The sequence below is a fragment of the Xyrauchen texanus genome, chromosome 38 (genome assembly GCF_025860055.1).
Source record: "Xyrauchen texanus isolate HMW12.3.18 chromosome 38, RBS_HiC_50CHRs, whole genome shotgun sequence".
In the NCBI taxonomy this organism is placed as follows: domain Eukaryota; kingdom Metazoa; phylum Chordata; class Actinopteri; order Cypriniformes; family Catostomidae; genus Xyrauchen; species Xyrauchen texanus.
Genome location: NC_068313.1, coordinates 5,853,945 through 5,870,629, shown reverse-complemented (window position 1 = coordinate 5,870,629; position 16,685 = coordinate 5,853,945).

Here is a 16,685-nt window from a genome sequence, read left to right as displayed (position 1 = left end):
ATGGACTGCATCCGCGTGCAGTTTGAAAGCTCTAACCTGTTAACATGGGTACGGAAAAAAAAATATGCACAGCATACGCACTGCAAACAGAGTATGTGTGAAACGGGCGTGAGAAAGACTGCTGCCAGCAAACAAGGGTCATCTAAACTAGTGACAGAATATCATCATGGGAGGCACATCTGTGAGACTGGTTCCTCGATGGCCTCAGACCTGACTGTGACACTGGCTGCCTGCAAGATGTTGAAAATCATGCTGTGCATGCTGAGAAACTGTTGAACGAGAAAACACAGAAGAGAAAACCACTGCTGGCAGACTGCAAATGGCACAGCTGCAAGCATACAAATCACAAGCCCAGCCCATGAGAGGAAGAGGGCGTGGACGAGGAAGAGACTGAGGGAGGGGCAGAGGAGGAAACAGGGGATAAGCAGAGGCACTGTAGATGGATGTTTCAACTGCAGAGCAACAGATCACTGGATCAGAGAATTCCAGAGAATAGAAAAGACATTAAGGAGCGCCCACAGCTACATATACATCGAAAGAAGGATTGACTCCCTAGGGGGCCGAGGACAGGGGATGGTGAACCAAGGGCATGTGAGTCAGAATCTAACAAACACACACACACGGACACACAATGTATGCAATACTTTCAAATTCAGCCTATAAAATTATGGCTACCATCACATTGACAGTTGGAAACAAACCAATAACAGTTCTATGATTCTGGTGCCACAGAATCTGTAATCTTGAACAAAGAATTCACACCCCCTCCAAAATTTTGTCGATACATTAGAATTATTGGGGCGACTGGTGATTCAGTAAAAGAGTTTTATACAGTGCCACTTTCAATCGAAGATGATCTGAAGGGCATCATAAAACGTCTAGGTTACGTATGTAACCTCGGTTTCCCGATGGAGGGAATGAGACGTTGTGTCAGAGAAGCGACACTAGGAGTCTCTCTTGAGCGCCGATATTCACCTCTGATCTATGAAAAAAGGCCAATGAGAAGTTGGCAGCCAGTAATTGCATATCCCGCCCCCGGACATACGTGTATTTAAGTGGGGCAAATACGGGAGTTCATTCATGATTTTTCTGAGGAGCTGGAAATGGTCCGGCCACAACAGTGGCTTGGCTCAGGGACGTGGCGGGGAAGACACAACGTCTCGTTCCCTCCATCAGGGAACCGAGGTTACATATGTAACCTAGATGTTCCCCTTCTGTCGCTCTCTCTACGTTGTGTCAGAGAAGCGACACTAGGGGTCCACTTATAAACGTGCCATGCGCTGAGCCGTGTACGTGAACTGCTGATACAGGAGCGAGCAGGTATTCTTACGTGCAAAGACGACCAACTGTATCAGACTGCACGTACCCTTCCCCAATGCCCCATTAAGGCCATCAGAGTCCTTCTCGTTACCCTGGAGATGGGGAACAAGGTGATGGCCGCCAACCTGGGAGCCTGCCTGCTGGGCCTCTTTTCTCTTTATGTTTCTCGCATAGAACAACTACAGGCCCTTACACGCATTGAGGGAAGGGGGTCTTAGAAGACCCTGCGGAGGCCACACCTACCCAACAGGGGAGGCAAAGAGTGGCAGATACCTCACATGGCCTGTTAGGACCTATGTGGAAAAGTTGGTGCGGTGGTAGATCCAACCTCGTAGAGGGGGGATAGCGTACAGCACGGCAACCGAGGCAGCTGTAACTGCCTAAGGGAGACACGGGAGTCCACTCGTGAGGGGACAGTACCGCGGAATTACACACAGGGGGAGTCTGAACAGGAGGCCTTACCTACAGAGCACCTATTCCAGTACAGGGTAGATTGGGTACCCGTAGTGGCTTGGGTCGGCGAGTTCCTCCGCTGAACTGCGGACCCAAAAGGGCTAGGGAGGAGTCAACCAGCGACCCGAAGGTGAGATCTCCTGGGAACGGAGGCACACAATTTTACCTCGGTTGAGGGAAAGGGCGACAGGCGCAAGCGATTCACCCGGTTAGATCGTCAGCGTGTTACCGAGTTCTACGGGCTCGGACCTGAGAAAACACGGGACGATACGACTCAACTCGGAGATTGTAGAATCTCAAAAAAGTGTTAGATGTTGACCACCCTGCTGCTCTGCAGATGTCTGCTAGGGAGGTGCTCCTGGCCAGTGCCCACGAGGACGCAACACCCCTGGTGGAGTGAGCTCGGACCCGCAAGGGGGGGTTACGGCCTGGGTATGATAAACCAATGAAATGGCGTCGACAACCCAGTGGGCAAGCCTCTGTTTGGAGACAGCATTCCCTTTCCGCTGTCCCCCGAAGCAGACAAAGAGCTGCTCAGAGCGTTTAGTGCTCTGTGTGCGGTCCAGATAGATACGCAAAGCAAGTACTGGACACAGCAACGAAAGGGCTGGGTCTGCCTCCTCCCAGGGCAGCGCTTGCAGGTTCACTACCTGATCTCTGAAGGGTGTGGTAGGAACCTTGGGCACATAGCCCGGTCGCGGTCTTAGGATCACGTATGTGTCTGCCGGACCAAACTCCAGGCAAGTGTCCCTAACAGAGAACGCTTGCAGGTCCCCGACCCTCTTGAGAGAGAGGGCCCTGAATCCAGCTGAATCTAGCGGCTCGAAGGGGGGTCTCTGGAGGCCCGTGAGGACGATCGAGAGATCCCAGGAGGGAAACAGATTAGGCCGGGAGGGAGTCAGCCTCCGGGCACCTTTTAGGAACCTGACAATTAAGTCGTGCTTACCAAGACACTTGCCCTCTACCGTGTCGTGGTGAGCCACGATGGCGTCGACATACACCTTGAGGGTGGAGGGGGACAGCCTCCTCTCCAGCCTCTCCTGTAGAAACATGAGCACTGACCTAACCGCACACTTCTGTGGGTCTTCAGCCAGGGAAGAACACCAGTCTGCGAAAAGACGCCACTTTAGGGCGTAAAGATGCCTGGTAGAGGGGGCTCTGGCTTGGTTGATAGTATCTATGACGGTTGATGGTAGGCCGGCTAGATCTGCCAGCAGCTCTAGGCAGTTGATGTGCCAACGCAGCGGGCCTTGGTTCCACCGGCCTGCTGCTGCGTGCCTGTTGCACACGGCGCCCCAACCCAATTTGGAGGCAACAGTTGTAACCAGAACGCGTCGTGACACCTGCTGCAAGGGTACTCCTGCCCGTAGAAAGCAGAAGTCTGTCCAGGGTTTGAAGGTTTGGCGGCAGACAGTGGTAACTTTCACGTTGTGCGTGCCACGGTGCCCTGCTCGTCTCAGGACTCGAGTCTGGAGCCAGTGCTGAAGTGGTCTCATATGCATCAACCCCAGCGGCGTGGCCACCACAGAGGATGCCATATGCCCCAGGAGCTGCTGGAATCGTTTTAGAGGGACCACGGCACCTGGCTTGAAGGAAGCGAGGATTTTCAGCACTGACTGAGCATGCTCGTTGGAGAGACGTGCTGTCATTGAGACTAACTCCAAACCGAGAAAAGAGATGCTCTGGACTTGCTCTTGAGCTTGCTCTTTTCCCAGTTGACCTGAAGCCCCAAACAGCTGAGGTGCCTGAGCACCTGGTCTCTGTGCGCGCATAGTAACTCTGGGGGCCAGGATGAGCCAGTCGTCGAGGTAATTGAGTATGCGTATGTCGGCTTCTCGGAGTGGGGCAAGAACTGCCTCTGCGACTTTCGTGAAGATGCGAGGGGACAGAGACAGGCCGAAGGGGAGGACTTTGTACTGATACGCCTGGCCGTCGAACGCGAACCATAGGAAGGGTCGATGTCGAGGGCGAATCGAGACGTGGAAGTATGCGTTCTTCAGGTCTACCGCTGCGAACCAATCTAGATGCCGAACACCAGATAGAATTTGTTTCTGGGTGAGCATTTTGAACGGGAGTTTGGACAAGGTCCGATTGAAAACTCGCAGGTCCAAGATCGGTCGTAAGCCGCCGCGTTTCTTGGGTATAACGAAGTAAGGGCTGTAGAAACCCTTATTCATTTTGGTTGGAGGGACAGGCTCTATCATGTCCTTGGCTAAAAGGGAGGCGATTTCTTCGCGCAGGGACTGGGCATGTTCGTCATGCACTGCGGAAAAATGAACTCCCTCGGTGGGTTCCTGGTAGCGGAGCCGTGGACTGCTCAGGAGGCGACGTCGTAGAAGGCTCAGGAGGCAGAGCTGAGGGAGGTGGAGCCGAGGAAGGCTCGGGAGGCGGAGCCGAGGGAGGTGGCACTGTAGGAGGCTCTAGAGGCGGAGCCCTGAAGGGCTCTTGAGGCGGAGCCGTAGGAGGCTCTGGAGGCGGAGCCGAGGGAGGCTAGAGAGGCGGAGCTCTGGGAGGCTCAGGATGCAGAGCCCTGGGAGGCTCGAGAGGCGGAGCCCTGGGAGGCTCTGGAGGCTCAAGAGGCAGAGCCCTGGGAGGCTCGAGAGACGAAGCCCTGGGAGGTTCGAGAGGTGGAGCCCTGGGAGGCTCGAGAGGCAGAGCCCTGGGAGGCTTGAGAGGCGGAGCCCTGGGAGGCTGGAGTGGCAGAGTCCTGGGAGGCTCGGGAGGCAGAGCCCAGGGAGGCGGAGCCCTTGAAGACTCGAGAGGTGGAGCCCTGGGAGGCTCGAGAGGCGGAGCCCGGGATGGCTCTGGGATTGAAGCAGAGGAAGGCTCGAGGGGCGGAGCCGTGGAAGGCTCAGGAGGCGGAGCTGTGGAAGGCTCAGGAGGCGGAGCCATGGAAGGCTCAGGAGGTGGAGCCGTGGAGGGCTCGGGAGGTGGAGCCGTGGGAGGCTCAGGCTGAGGAGCAGAAGCCTTCCCTCTTCTCCTCCTCCTCCGGGCGGGTGAGGCTGACAACACTGGATCGCTGACCGTGGCTGTCGTAGGCTCTGGCTCGCTGACCGTGGCAGGCATTGGCTCTGGATCGCTGACCGTGGCAGGTGTTGGCTGTGGCTCGCTGACCGTGGCAGGCCTTGGCTGGGGAGCAGAAGCCTTTCTTCTCCTCCTCCTCCGGGCAGAAGAAGCTGGCAGAGCTGGCTCTTTGACCAAGGCAGGCGTGGGGGTTGGCTTCCTGACAGGCGTGGCAGGCGTGAAGGCACGAGCCATGGATGAGTGGAGGGTTACCACTGTGGGACGAGAGGCAGGGTCCTCCTCGACGACGCCCACAGTGAACGGCGAGGCTCAGACGAGCAGAGTCTCCTCAATATAATCGCGGAGCGTCCAGCCGCGCGTTGCCGGTGGCAACCGCTCCTTGAGCGCACTGTTCAGGTTGGCCCGGAAAAACCCCACCAGGGAGGAGTCTGGGAAGTCTGTGACACTCACCAGCTCGAGGAAATCATGGATGTGGTCTTCCACAGGAGGGTCCTCCTGCATGAGGCTTAGCAGTCTGCAGTTAGCGTGTAACACCGCTAGATTCATTCTGGTTGATCGTTCTGTGACGTTTGGCAGAAGGAGGCAGACGAGGAGTGAGGACCTACACGCGGGTTTTATTAATCAACAGTGGAAACAAGACAAACAGGAACAAATGAAACATCCACGGTGGGAAAACTGAAATCAAAACATGAAAACATCAGGGGTACATGGACAGGATGAACATGGCAAGACAGGCACGAAATCTACTTCACAACATGAGCAAACAACGATCAACAGAGACTGAACAAACATATGGGCTTAAGTACACATGTGCCAAACAATAATGACTAAACGAGACACAGGTGAGAACAATGATGAGTGCAGGCAGTGAGGGAGGCCGGGAATTGTGGGAATTGTAGTGCATGACAAATTAACAAGTGAAACACGGGGCAGACAACAGGGGATCGTGACAGGAAGAATGCTGACTCTTCAAAGCAAGATGGTATTTGAGTCGGTCCAACCTGTAAACAATGCCTGCCACGTCATTTATTTCAACATTATGCCAAATTGACATGGTGTAGATCATGTGTCAAAAGGAGGGATGTTGAGTAAAATAAATAGGTACTTGTTCACAAAGGGGTTTTCTATTTATGCCCAAAAACTTTGTCTAAATTCCAAAACTCCACCAAATTTAATGGAGGTAGAGGGCAACAGATGCATATGAGTGCACATCTGCCACCTGAAAAGTAATTTGACCACTTTCAAATTAACTTTATTATATATACTATATTTAGTCTGCAAGAGGGCAAAAAATAGTAGAAAAAAATAATAATTGTAGGCATGTTCTCCAAGTGGGTGGAAATACCCCACTAGAAAGGCAGATGCGAGTGCAGTGACAAATATTCTAACATGAGAAATAATAGTCCATCGAAAGGTTGGTGTCAACCCATGGCTCGCAACCAAAGGGAATCCCTTCACCACTCTGTGGCATAGGAGGGGGCATGTACTTTCAGTGGCCATACCCATTCCCACCAACTCCTTAATGACATACTGGATATGTCCATTGGCTAGTTCAAAGGTTTGCACTTGACATGTTTGCCAGCTCTGTTTATCTGTTTTTAACTGATTCCAGAGGGATACTTGCATTAGGGAATATGTACTGCCCATGTACAACAGGCTTCATTGTGACAGTTCATTATCTCTATGGTAAGAGCCAACAGTTTGAGAGCAAATTCAGTGAAAATGGAAATGTTATTTCTTTGATGTCGTCCTCCACTCAGCTTTTGCCGCCCACTTCCTCTTGAATCTTGCCCAGCATTAAGCTGACTCGAAAAGTCTCTCTCTTCTGAAATCTCTTGCTCTACCAGGGTTCCTACTCATACCAGTTCATCAATGGTAGACAGTGTACCTCTAAGATTGCTAGCTATGCTTGGGTTGCTGTTCCTCAAAGTGGCCTTCTCAGACATGTTTGGCTTTAAGCTTAAACATATGACTCTGTATTGAAAAGCAAACATTTGAACTTTCGAACGATTTTCATGTTGGCTTCAATATTGTTCAAATGGGCCACATTGTCCTGCTCAACTTTATTCAATCTCACTTCTAATCCATTGACTTTTGCTGCAATGACCAGGCTAATGAAACATTTCTCACTCTCCTCTATGGGTGAAGGTGGCACTAAGAGTGTTAAATCTGGTGCATATTCTTGAGCCTCTTCCTCTGCCTCAACCTCAGAATTTAAACTACTAATATAGCAGATCAGGTCTTGGGTTGGGTCATGGTGTGTATCAAAAGGTCCAGCAGTAAATTCTGGGTCTAGACTGGGTACAGACTCACTCTTTATATCGACATTGGACAGGTCCATAATTACAAAGGTGAAAGTGTGTATATAAGAATTATTGAACTTGTAAATAAAAAAGCAAATGTGGTATCTGCCTTCCTTACTCTAGTCAGGATAACAGATAAAACATAGTTCACACAAAGTAAGAGATAAACAGCAGCTTATCTAAAAGAAAAATTTTGACCACATAAAACAAAATGATTAAACAATATATGTCCGATATAGCTTGTTGGTAATGTTTGAATTGCCTAGATGGTCCCTGTTTGGTTGCCAAATTATGTAACACAAAATAAAAAACAGATTTTTGATAACTTTACAAATTTATTAAGAAGAAAAAACAAGTATTTTGACCCTTTGCTTTGACACTTGAAATTGAGCTCAGGTGCATCCCATTTCTCTGGATCATCTTTGAGATGTTTCTACACTTTATTTGGAGTCCACCTGTGGCAAATTCAATTGATTGGACATGATTTGGAAAGGCATACGCCTGTCTATATAAGGTCTCACAGCTGAAAAGCATATCAGAGCAAACCCAAGCCATGAGGTAAAAGGAACTGCCTGCAGAGCTCAGAGACAGGATTGTTATAAAACAATTTCCACTGCATTGAAGGTTCCCAAGAGCACAGTGGCCTCCTATTCTTAAATGGAGGAAGTTTGGAAAAACCAGAACTCTTCCTAGAGCTGGCCGCCTGGCCAAACTTAGCAAAAAAGGTGACCAAGAAACTGATGGTCACTCTGGTTGAGCTCCAGAGATCATGTATGGAGATTGGAGAAACATACTGAAGTGTAGGGCTCACAGGTTTGGAGCAGGTGTGTTTATTAGTAATAATTAATAATTATCATAGACAACCATCAATTATTAAGTAATAGAACATTGATTAGAATCAATGTTACACGGGCACCAATTTATGTAGGCTCACAGGTTGGTTAGATCAGTTTTACTATCAGACAGTAATTAATAATTAATGTTTATTAATTATTAATTAATAATTAAATTAAAATGATATAATTTAGTTCATTAAATTCTATTCTCGGGGCACCACTCTTTGACAAGAGAAAAATTATAGTAAGTGACTGATCAAGTCTCATAAAATTCTACCCTGCAGATTGAGTATTTTGATTGAGAACCAAAATAATCAAAAGGGGAAGAAGTTAGTCAAATGGTTGCCATATGAACCCAACAGTAATCTGGTTACAGTTGGCTTCTAACAACAACAATTTAACAATACTGAAGTAATACAGGAGTTCTTGACGTGGCAGAGGCTGGCTTCAACACAATATACAAACAAACAATCCAGGAACCATCCATCCATCCATCCATCCATCGTCAACCGCTTATCCTGTGTACAGGGTCGCGGGGGGCTGGAGCCTATCCCAGCTAACATTGGGCGAAAGGCGGGGGACACCCTGGACAGGTCGCCAGTCCATCGCAGACAATCCAGGAACACTTATTATAATATAACAAGCTTTATTATAATCAAACAGTAATGAACACTGCCAATACTAAATGAATATAACACAAAAACATAAGGTGGAAATCCTAACTAAACGGTGGAGCTATATGCTAGTGTATGTGTGTCTCGAGTCGGTAACCAGGACACAAAATGGCGGACTATACACCTCGTGAGGAACTAGTCAAAATGGAGGGCTCAGACTGTAAGAAACAAGATTCTCAGGTCTGATGAAATTAAGATGTAATTGTTTGGCCTTAATTCCAAGCATGTCTGGAGGAAACCAGGCACTGCTCATCACCTGCGCAATGTTGGTGATTTTGTGGCATGGACTGGGGGACTGTTCACGGTTGTAGGAAAGCTGAACATAGAAAAATACAGAGATATCCTTAATAAAACCTGGTCCAGAGCGCTTAGAACCTCAGACTGGGCTGAAGGTTCACCTTAAGTTGAACAGGACAATGACCCTAAGCACACAGCCAAGACAATGCAAGATGCAATGGCTTAGGGATAACTCTGTGAATGTCTGTGAGTGGCACAGCAAGAGCCTGAAGAAGAGACCTGAAAATGGCTGACCTCCGACGGTCCCCATTCAGCCTGATAGAGCTTTAGAGGATCTGCAGAGAAGAATGGCAGAAAATCCCCAAATCCAGGTGTGCAAAGCTTGTCGGATAATATTCAAAAAATATTGAGGCTGTAATCGCTGCCAAAGGTGCTTCAACTAAGTACTTATACTGAGTTAAGGGTCTGAATAGTCATGTCAATGTGATATATAATTTTTTTCTTTTAAATAAATTTAAAAAGTTATCAAAAATTTTTTTGCTTAGTCTTTGAGGGTATGATTGATGTGATTTTTTAAAAAGCATTTTAGAATGAGTCTGCAACATATAAAATGAAGGGGTCTGAATACACTGTATATACTGTATGTGTATATATATATATTGTATTTTTTTGTGGTATTAAATGATTAAAGAATGACGCACTGTCGCTGTGACATTACCTTGGAGTCCACTATTTGCTGATTCAGTGGTTGAGGGTGGCCATTTTAAGTAGACTGTAGTATGTATGGCTGTAGTCTTTACATCACAACACAATTCATCTCAGTCTGAACTTAAGAATCAAACTTAGATTTTGCTGAAAGTACTTTTAACTTCTTCATAAAAAGCTTTTACTCTTAAACAAGTCATATTGCTAAGAAATATTTACAATTGAAGTCAAAGATTAAGTCTATTCTTAAGAGCATTTCATAAGTTTTATACATGCCAGAGATGAGGACTCGACTTAGAGACTCTGACTCAAGTCTCACTCGAGTCGCATTTTAATAGATTTCAGACTCCACCTAAAATTACTTCAGACTTGACTCAACACAAAGGACTCGAGTCTTTTAACCTCAACTTTTAATACCTTAATGGAAGAATTTGTTGTATTTATATGGTTTTTACACATCTGCCTCACATTTCCCTGTGTGTCATGAACGATCTGACCCTTATCATATAATTTGATTAAGTATATCCGCAGAAACCCCGAAATGTGATAAGATGAAAATTAAAAATGATGGCACCCGCCATGCCATTTGTGCTGACATTGGTTGTGCCCTCCGAAGCAGAAACTTTAAGAAGAACACATTCTCAAAGGTTAATCACTTTAATAAGCACACAAAGCTAGCTAACATTTTACTGTCACAAACATTGGACAGTGTAGATCCATAGCTTATTAGGATCGCTGATCAGAGGTTGCGTCAATTTAAACCTAGAGCTTCTATCAATGTTTTCGTAGTAAATATGCCACCTCATCCCCTCTCTCTTCTTCTGTGTGTGTGAGATTTGAACTATTGAAGATTTTATTGGAAATCATTTTCATGATAAACTTAATAGCCTATGTTCTACATCTAGAGTAGACAATCAAAACATGTATGCATCGCTAAAACACAAGCAGTTCGGCAAAGTAATACACACAACTAGCTAACTGAATCACATAAATGAAATCAGCCTGTAATGAAGTATTAGCAGGCAGCCTTGCTGTCATGAAAACCAATCAGGCTCGGTTGCCACTAGCCATTAGTTGGTGGCCGCTAGCCATTGGCTAAATTAATATAATTGTGTACAGAACAAGACAGCATTGACAATGCAATACAATAGCTTTCGACTGAACACAACAACAACACCGACATCACCATTGCTGTTTATTTATGTACTAGTTAGTTAAACGTCAAAAAAAAATAAAAATTAGCTTATAGAATCTAAAATAAATGTTTTATTATATATGTGAATAAAATAATGATGATTGTGTAGTGGTTGAATCTTGACTTAACCAGTGTGTGAGGTTTGGACATTTAGAAAGCTCAAATGATCTGAGCTCTCTAAATGTCTTTTCAAAAATAACTCATTTGTCTATAAATAAATTGTAGCATCTGGACCAATCAGTCACACAATTATTCATTATTTAATGAATAAGCCAACAGATGTCTCAAGACTGTAACAAGCAAAGGTCCAAGTGGGCCCAAGCCGACTTGTTATGTCTACTCCCCCACTGATCATTATCAAGCCTTTACACTGTCTTTGCTACCACTGGACCACCAAAGAGTGGACCCCCAGTGACATTCCAAGCAAGGGAGTTTAGCTGCCTGCTAGAGCAAAGAATGCAGAAAGATTGATTCACTCCTTTCCCCCATAAGAAATGGACTCAAAGCCCAGAACGACAGACTTTTCTTCATTAAATTATAGACAAACTGTCTATAATTTCACATGTATATTCCCAGGACATTGCGTATAGAATAATTACTGTCTTGTAAAGTGTTTTTTGTACTGTATACTGTTTGCATGACTTATGACAGGACTACCAGCTAATGTAAAATTATTTAGTGTCATGTTTCCTACCAAATGAATCCTTGTGTGACACTGCAAAGTGGTATATATATATATATATATATATTTCTGATATCATGCATTGTATGCTTGCTATATTAAGCAGGCCAGCAGGCCTCAACACCTCAAGCCATGTGCAACTACCTCAACCATACAGTCAATGAACATCCCAGTTCATCCTATTTTCTTCATTCAACACGGAAAAAATGTATTGCAACTTCAGCTCCATCGACTCAAGGAACCATCAAGCCTTTATCCTGCGACTGCATCCGGGCGCTCTCTCTACAGCCAAGGCATTGCAAGTATCGTACCAGTAACTAACTGAACCTAGTTTTAGTATAAGATGAAAATCCCTTTGTAACAAAGGTGCTTTTAAATTAAGAGCTCGATGGTTCTCTCAGATTGTCAAAATGACTCTTTTCATAACTGCATTTCCCCTATTCTGTTCCGGTATAATTTTATTTGAACCCATGTATGAGTGATTTTGTGTGTACTGTATGTCTTTGTTTAGATTAGTTATGTGTTTGTATTTTAGTTAAATAAACTTTGGTGTACATTCTTGCGAGTTGATTCTGGTCTGCCTGTAAATTAACGTCAATTTAATGATACAATCTCAGCTACAGGCTAAGAAAGAGTTATTTTTATGTGGCCACAAAAAAATATCCTTTCTGAGAATTGATAGACAGTCAATACTGAGTCTTAGCTTTGCGATGGATTTATGTGCATCGATTATAGTGCATTCTCTTTTTTGTAGTTCAATTGACAACTCTGAAAGTTCCTGAATTGCATCTAACATCAGCCCCAAATTGTCAATAAAGGCATAAGAATATATACGCAAGACCACGGTAAGTACTGCAAGTCACACTGTCGCAGTGCAAAATTTCAGTTCCATTCTATGTGTTGTAAAGCAAGTAAAGTTCATTCATGAGGATTTTGAAATTAAAGGTTGCTCCAATTTCTGTAAGAGTTTCACTCACGGCAAGCTCAAGTCTATGAGCCATTCAGTGCCAACTGGTGATATTGGGGAACAGGGCCTGCATTCTTTCCATCACCCCACTTTTACATACAAACATCACAGATGCCCCATCACTTGTTATACCAATCAACTGTTTGTAAAGGAAATCTTTCGTAAATTTGTGTCTTTCTAGACAGGAGAGTAGGCAGTGAACAATCACCTCAGCACTTAAATCACCACAAAAATATCGGCGGGCATTTCCATGCCATGTAACTGTAGTCTCATGTAAATGATCAGGGCACTTTTCTTGCTTAAACTTTTTGCCTCATCAATAATTAGACTTACTTTGTGGGCACATTGCACAATTTTTTCAAACTGTTTCCTTCTAATTTTAGATGAGATTTGTTCCTGTATATTGGCACATGCTACATTAGAATATATGATGCATCCCATATTGATTCCATTTAACTCCTGTCAATCTAATTCATGCTCAAATCCATGGGCAGGTCTATTGTGTGTTTTTTTTATTTTTATTTTAGATTACATTATATTCAACTTTATTCTCATTGTGCAAAATACAAGTACAGAGCCAATGAAATGCAGTTAGCATCTAACCAGCAGTGCATATAGCAATACGTATATATATATATATATATATATATATATATATATATATATATATATATATATATATATATATATATATATATATTTTTTATTTTTTTTATTTTGAGTGCAAAGTTATGAGGTAGAGAACTCAGAAAGGACAGACATGCTTTCCCGGGCAGCCGCAAAGTGTCAGGCTAGAGTGGAACCCTCCACTCTCCCCTGAACTCTTGTGGCTCGACAATTGGTATCTGGGCTTGCGGCGTTGCTCACATCCACACCCTGCCCCAGTACCTTTCTTCCTGGAGGTGCATGAGGAGCTGACAAGGTCGTGGGAGGCACCTATCACTACCCTCTCACCAGGGATTATTTGGCAAAGCCCCCAGTGGACTAGGCGCTCACCGTGCACCTATGCCCGCAGAGCACCACCACCTCGCACAACTGTGGCACAAACACGCTCAACCCCGGACGATTTCGACGGACCGTGGGGACGAAACACTTCCTCCCCCCTCCTCAACCAGTCCGCTGGTGAGTATCAGGAGTCTGGTTAGTGCTTCGATGTCTCTCAACTCAGCATGGCCACAGGGCCCAAGCCCCATAAATGTGGCCTCCCTGGCTCCGCCGCGAGGCACCATCCACCGGCACATCCGACGAGATTGTCCCCTTGGTCCCCTCGCCCGGAGCTTGGATGCATGCCTCACCCTTTCCAACCATTCACGATGGCTGACCCAGACCATCCAATTAGGCTACGTAATTCAGTTCACCAGGGGCCTGCCCAGGTCCAGCGGTGTCCACTTCACCTCGGTGAAGGGTGAGAATGCCACCACCTTACGCGCGGAAATCACTACCCTTCTGTGGAAGTGTGCGATAGAGCCTGTCCCTCCGGCCAACATGAAGAATGGGTTTTTCAGCTCCTACTTCATTGCACCAAATGGCGGTGGGTTGCGGCCAATCTTGGACCTGCGACTACTGAACCCGGTTTTACACAGACTCCCATTCAAGATGCTAACACAAAGGCGCATTCTAGCGATTGTCCAGCATTAAGATTGATTTACAGCGGTAGACCTAAAGAGACTTCCACATCTCGATTCTACTGCGACACAGACTCTTCCTGCGGTTTGCATTCGAGTGTCAGGTGTACAAGTACAAAGACCTCCCTTTTGGCCTGTCTTTGTCCCCTTGCATCTTCACGAAGGTTGCAGAGGCTGTCCTTGCCCTGCTAAGGGAAGTGGGTATTCGTATTCTCAACTACCCTGATGACTCATAGCTCATAACTCACTCTAGAAACATTGTCCTGTGTCCTGGTGCTCTCGTAGCTCAGCCGGCTAGGCCTTTGGGTCAACTGGGAAAAGAGCAAGTTCCTCCCAGTTCAGAGCATCTCTTTTCTCGGTTTGGAGTTGGACTCAGTCTCGATGATGGTGCGCCTCTCCAACGAGTGCACTAAGTCGGTGCTGACCTGTTGGAAGGCATTCAAGCAGAAGGCTGCGGTTCCACTGAAATTATTTCAGAGACTCCTGGGGCATATGGCATTCTCAGTGATAGCCACACCGCTCGGGTTGATGCATATGAGACTGCTTCAGCACTGGCTCAGGACTCCAGTCCTGAGAGACACAGCGCATGGCCATCATGCCGAACTGTCATCGCCTTTTCAGCCCTTTGAACGTCCTCACATTTCTATGGGCAGGTGTTCCCCTAGAATGCCTCCAAGACAGGCTGAGGCGCTGTATGCAACGGGCTCGCAGCCGCCGGCTCCTGGATGGGCCCACGGCAATGTTGGAACATCAACTGCCTCGAGTTGTTGGCAAAAATGCTTGCCCTGCAGACATTCCGGCCATTGATCCAGGGCAAGCATTTGCTAGCTCAGATCATTTGCTAGCTCAGAGACAACATGGTAATGGTATATACGGCATATATCAACTGCCAAGGTGGTTTATGCTCCCCTCATATGTCTCAACTCGCCAGCCGTCTCCTCTCCTGGAGTCAGCAGCACCTCAAGTCACTGCGAGCCACTCACATCCCGGGCGACCTCAACACCACAGCAGACACGCTGTCACAGCAGGTTACCCACAAGCAAGAGTGGAGAATCCACCCTCAGGTGGTCCAGCTGATCTGGAGTTGATACGGGCAGGTACAAGTAGACCCGTTCGCCTCCCCAGAATCCTCCCACACCCTAACTGAGGCGCCCCTCAGTATAGACGCGCTGGCACATAGCTCGCCTCCTGGACTTCGCAAATGTGCATTTCCCCCTGTGAGCCTGCTTGCACAGAACCTTTGCAAGGTCAGGGAGGACAAGGAGCAGGTTGTCCTAGTAGCACCCTCCTGGCCCACCCAGACTTGGTTCTCTGACCTCAAGCTCCTCGCGTCAGCCCCTCCCTGGCAAATTCCCCTGAGGAAGGACTTTCTTTTGCAGGGACGGGGCACCATCTGGCTCCTGTGACCAGACCTCTGGAACCTCCATGTCTGGCCCCTGGACAGGATGCGGAAGACCTCAGTGGCCTACCACCTGCCGTGGTAGACACGATCACTCAGACTAGGACCCCCTCTACAAGGCACCTGTATGCCTTGAAGTGGCGTCTGTTCGCTAAGTGGTGTTCTCCCTGGCGCGAAGACCCCCAGAGATGCACAGTTGGCTCTGTGCTTTCCTTTCTGCAGGAGAGGTTGGAAAGAAGGCTGTCCCCCTCCACCTTGAATGTGTACGTAGCCGCTATAGCTGCACACCATGACACTTAAGTCCTTAGGAAAGCACGACCTGATCATCAGGTTCCTGAGAGGTGCCAGGAGGTTGAATCCTGCCAGACCGTGCCTTGTTCCCTCGTGGGACATCTCTTTAGTCCTGCAAGGCCTATGAAGTTCTCCCTTTGACCCCTTAGGCACTCTCTCTGAAGACTGCCCTCCTGACGGCGCTCATCTCTATCAAGAAAGTAAGGGGACCTGCAAGCGTTCTCTGTCAGTGAAACTTGCCGGGCTACTTTCATGTGATTCTGAGACCCCGACCGGGCTATGTGCCCAAGGCTCCCACGACCCCTTTCAGGGATCAAGTAGTGAACCTTCAAGCGCTGCCTCAGGAGGAGGCAGACCCAGCCCTTATGTTGCAGTGTCCGGTGCATGCTTTAACATCTATTTGGAATGCAAGAGCCTCTGAGCAGCTCTTTGTCTGCTTTGGTGGACAGCGGAAGCGCTGTCTCCAAGCAGAGGATCGCCCACTGGATCATTGACGCCATAGCTATTGCTTACCATGCTCAGCATGTTCCACCCCCGGCATACCACTCACCAATTCCCATTGGCCTTTTATCAAAGATCAGCGGTGTCTCTGGCTCCCAAGAGTGACCCCCTAGTGTCACTACATCGACACAACGTCTCATTTCCTCCATCAGGGAATGGAGGTTACGGACGTAACCAGGAGGATTTGCTTCAGAAGTCATTCATTGATCAACCTGAGTTGTGTGGATTAATTTTATGCTGCCAAAATGTGATTTTGAACTGTCAAAGTGCTTTGTGTATACCCATTTATTTGCATTATAAGGAACTGACAGAGCTCTATCTCCTAAAAGTCTTTGTGTTCTTCTGAAGAAAGACAGACATACACACCTGGGATGGCATCAGGGTAAGTGAATTACATTTTTGGGTGAACAATTCCTTAAAGTATAAGTAGTTCAGGTGAACGAGTCTTGAACTGTCACAGGCAAAGTGATATT